This window comes from Odontesthes bonariensis, chromosome 11, assembly GCF_027942865.1.
Source record: "Odontesthes bonariensis isolate fOdoBon6 chromosome 11, fOdoBon6.hap1, whole genome shotgun sequence".
Classification (NCBI taxonomy): domain Eukaryota; kingdom Metazoa; phylum Chordata; class Actinopteri; order Atheriniformes; family Atherinopsidae; genus Odontesthes; species Odontesthes bonariensis.
In genome coordinates, this window is record NC_134516.1 from 26,932,891 (window position 1) to 26,937,833 (window position 4,943).

The following is a 4,943-nucleotide window of genomic DNA, read 5'->3' on the forward strand; positions in this document are numbered from 1 at the left end:
TGGTGCATGTGTAACCAGGGGATGTTACACAGGTCAAAACTTTGACTACGCCAGTCTCATCAAGGGTGAGGCATCACTAGGGCTGCTGTACACAAACAATTTCCCCTGCAGGTTTGAAAGAACTTGAGGACACAGTTGTTGCAAAACATATACTTTCCTTTATTTTCTTCTTCTTGTATAAAACATTCTAAATGTGCAGAGTTGCAGAGAGGGCAGGCGAGTAATAAAAGCACAGTGCTACTCTGATATTAACATGTATAGTACACATTGCGAACTTGAAGCACAGCAAACAAAGAAAACCAACACAGAAGTTAGTACATGATCTTACTGTGTTCACAATGTAGAGGTATACATTGAGACAGTCACTAGGTTCAACCTTACTCTGTCAATTGTGCCAGAAGTATATTATATGCAAACCGGAAAAACACTGGCAATTAGATTCAGACAAGGTATAAAATAAAATCCACAAGAGTCAGAAGGCCTAGACCAAAAACAAGTGGTATATAGTCATAAGGAACAGGGTGTTCAGATGCAGCCCCTGGTGGCAACAGGGGTGAGGAAAAACTCCCTTTTTACTTGATTTGATATTTTTCTTGGGATAAAAACTCAGTATAGTCTGAGGGAAAAAAAAAAAACATGAAGTCAGGAAGAAACCTCAGGCAGAGACCGACGGCCACCAAGGGGAACCCCCTGCCAGGGCTGGTTACGAACAGGTTAAAGGAAGAGGGAGGTAGGGGGGGATGCAGCAGGGTGACGCAGGGTGACGTTGTGTGGCCCGGGCGACTAAGAATAGGCAAGGGTGAAGAGGTGGGTCTTCAGCTGCTTCTTGAAAGAGTCGATGGAGGTAGAATCTCTGATGTGAAGAGGAAGGGCGTTCCATCTCTTGGGCGCGTAGATTTCGAAGGCGGCTTCACCAATCTTCTTTGGTGGGGGGTTGGGAATCCTTAGTAGCTAAGCATCAGTGGATCTGAGAGCTCGGGCAGGGGCATAAAAAGAGAGCACGTCAGAGATGTAACAGGGAGCAAGACCGTGTAATGCTTTAAACACTGTTAGCAGAATCTTAAAGTCAATTTTATAGGAGACAGGCAGCCAATGTAGGCCTGCCAGAACAGGAGATGATGAACACTAAGAGGTGGACAGTAATTGGAAAAACGAAACAACTACATTGCGAACTTCCTGCACAGCAAACGAAGAAAACTAAAACAAATAAGAAAATAAACAAACTGCAAACAAAGGAAATAAATAATTGCACACCTCTACACAGTAATCACAGCACACAGATGTTTACTGCACAAAGTTTGCAATGTAGAGGTATCATGCAACCATATTAAAAGCATACCATAACCATAAAAGCATAGCAAATAAAACAGACCCCTGACCCCTAAAAACACTTTGGACACAACGGGGCAGGGCGCAAGGGAACTATAGCTTCACATTGATACATTGTGGACTATTGTAGTTTCATGCCAATTTGCTTACCATTGGCATGTTCTCGGCCTCCCTCACGTGGTCCTCCACAGGATCCACAACCAGGTCCTCCACAGGGTCCTTTTCAGTCACCAGGTTGAATGAGGGATCACCGGTCCGAGAGGAAAACATACACACAAATGGACAGTAAAGGGTCAGGTGTGCGCACACACACTTTAGTCTTTCCTTCCAACAGAGGTAACTTATCCGGGTAACCAGTACACCTGTGTATTTGTCTTACAATCAGCTGACTGGTTGGATCAAGTTTGTGGTGGGTTCTTGTAAGGTTTTTAGTGTGTTACAGTAACAGCTATGAAATTTCATGTGCAAGTGTTGTACTTAAACCATGAATTTACTTTTCACACCTCTGGTTTGGCCATACCTTGACTTTCCGACGAGGAAGCCTATAAAGAGGCTCCAGCTTCCCGCAGAGCAGATCTTTAGCCTCCTGCGTCCAGAATGCAAAGCGTTGCCCGTGTCTGCAGAGAAAATCAATGAATACTACATGTAGTGATGTGAAATCAACAAGAAGTTTAAAAATGTCTATCCACTTTTAAATGGTCCTACCCTTCAATGGAGAACCGCTCCATGACCTCCAAACACCACCATTTGCGGATTGATGGCATGTCCTCCTACATAAAACCAATTGTGTGAAACCACTGTGAACATTTGTATCTGTAAAGACTAGACCTATGGACAATGTTAATTATGTCAGCCAATGATGAATATACAACTTACCTCTGACAAGTTTAATGGAGAGCTGATTCAAAAGCTGAGCGCATACTACAAAACAAAGCGGAAAATATTAAGTGGAAATATTAAGAGACCACTTCGAAAGGATCAAAGTGGTCTTCTAATTTTTTCCGCGGCTGCATGTATATTAGGCAGCATACATATTAAGACGCATCTGAAGTGTATCAGAACCAGCTAAAACTTGTACTTTACCATGAGCATGAAGACTCCACAGTTAACCCCGCTGGTTTGTTGTGGGACACCCTGAATAACAAAGTATCAGACTGTGAATATGATGGTGGTGTAACTACAGTACAATCGACATGATGGAAACACATAACAACACATGTCAACAACACCTATAAAAGCTTGATTTTAAATATTTACGTCAAAGTCACAGCCAGTCTTCTCAGTCCATTGTCCTGGCTGAATGGACTGTGCAATGTTCCTAAAGTACAATAAATAAAACCAGTTGAGAACAAACCAGTGATTGAAAATGCAAATGTGTTCCTATAGCGATATGAAACCACAGAACAAGGCTCGAAAACCTGAAGCCATAAAAGTGAAAGAACCCAAAGTGAAAGCCCACCTGTGAAACTCCTATTGTCATTGTGACACAACATTGCACAGCACACAGTGCTCCCTTCACACAAAATTACCTCACCCACCCGTGCATGGGGGCAGCCCTAGGGAGCAGTGCAGTGGGACAGGACCCCACCAACTCTCGCGTCAGCAGTCGAACCAGCAACCTTTGGGCTACATGTCTGACAACTTAACCGCTTACCAATGACTGCCCATAGAACAAGGCTTGAAAACCTTTGAAAAGATCAGTGGAACTAGGCCCATGTATAAACCTAAATATTGCTCTGTATGCCTCATCTCCAAAACCTTCAGGAAGAAGAGAGTCCAAGAAGATCATCTGCCTGTCTTGAACTTTTAACACCTGTAGATATACATTTTGTGTGACCCATCAACATGGTTCATTTGTAAATTGTTAAATAGGGCAGAAATGGGTCTGAAAGACTCAAATGTTCACTCAACACATAACAAGTAGTGATCCCCTCGGCCTGGTTGCCTGCTCCAAGCAGGAAAAAGTATGGCATCCCTTGAACGCACGTTGTCCTGTTTTTCGGGAATAATTTCACAGACAGAAATACACACTTACTGTCCTATGGGGCATTGATATGGATAGGTGCATAAACATTGTCAGAATTCCAGAGGAAGTGTATATATATATATATATATATATATAAACATACACATACTGCTGCAAAGACACTTACCGGCAGGTTAGACAGGGGGTCCGCATCCGCTTTCCATGTAGGGACAACGAACATGTCCACAATATGGACATCTTTTCCCTACTCAGAGACATACTGATAACCACTTCTAACAAAATACACCGTCATAACACATACACTAAAGATTTAGAAAGGTAAATAAATGAATCAAAACCAGATTTACATGCGTTAGAGCTAGCCTGGCGACGCCATCCTACGTACTTCCGCCCAAAGATTTTGGCTCCACACATAGTCTGGCCAAATCCCCCTACCTCGGTTCGCTCAGTGTTTTGCCAATCAGCAAACAGTTGCGAGTAGTGACGCAGAACTCACGCGCGGAGTCCATTGTAGTCCATATAATTGTAGTTCAACCGCAGCGGAAATAAACATGGCGACGGAAGAATGCTAGAAGCTATCCACGAAGTTGTCTCAACTCTGGAGATCATTACACAATTAAAACGAGAGCAAGAGGAATGCCTCTTCAATTTTGTTAGTGGCAAGGATGTCGTAGCTCTCCTTCCAACTGGCTTTGGGAAAAGTTTGATTTATCAAATGGTACCGGTATAATGAAAGCGGATGTGGGAAGCGTGATTCGCGAGCTAGAGCCTCGCGAGAGTAAGCATGAACCTCGGCGCATAACCAACGTCATTTCTAAACATTATGATTGGTTAAGGGAACTCCGTTACTCCAATGAATTTAAGTGGCTGGGTAAGGTCCCGCCCTCCATGGAAACGGATTCCTCTTGGGTTTTCCCAGACTGTTTGACAAAGTCAACAGTCGGCTTTCGCCCAGGCTGCGTTAGAGCAGCCTCGCGCTCCAACTTCAGACAGGCATTTCCAATCTAAAAAGAAAACAAAATCGTCATCCTTGCGGTCTGGTCATGATATAGGCTACCTAAATGATCGAAAGGTCATACTCACGGTCGAATCCATGCACCTGTTGAGACCCAAACTCCAGAAATCCTCACGGAGAAGGCAGACCTCTCCATCTTTGACGAGGAGTTCATTAGCTGGGCGGATGGTGTCCAGGACATATTTCAGCTACAATGCATGTCATACTCACAGTTATGGCAGGAGTAAGCCATAATTAACACACAGCATGCCAGTACTATGGGTCAGTGACAAAAAAAGCATATTAATAATTAAATAATAATAAATAATCTTTTCAGAAGTCACTTGCCAGGGCATCCTGAAAAGGACCTGCGTCTTTGGCCCATTTGTCACCCAACCAGGCGTATCCATGGTCTTGCTTCAGGGAACAGGAATTGTAACCATGGTGGTCATGATAGACTGACAGCCTCTGACAATCGTGGCCTGCTAACATACCACGAAAACATTAATAAAAGAGAAATTAACTTTAATGTCATACAGATCACCTCCACAAATTAAGCTTCAAAAGATAAGATAACTCTTACTCTCCACTCGATGATATGGCTTGAGACGAGAGATATTATGCTTTTGCCGT

The 4,943-nt window shown here is 43.3% G+C and overlaps 1 long non-coding RNA gene across 1 annotated transcript; it reads right to left on the reverse strand.

The window, feature by feature from the left end:
- Positions 1 to 1,452: 1,452 nt before the first annotated feature.
- On the reverse strand, positions 1,453 to 2,101 carry LOC142391425 (uncharacterized). Its single transcript, XR_012770557.1, has 3 exons — positions 2,035 to 2,101; positions 1,850 to 1,946; positions 1,453 to 1,548 (listed from the first exon to the last, which is right to left on the reverse strand). It is a non-coding gene; the product is annotated as an uncharacterized LOC142391425 (long non-coding RNA).
- Between the last annotated feature and the right edge of the window lie 2,842 nt (positions 2,102 to 4,943).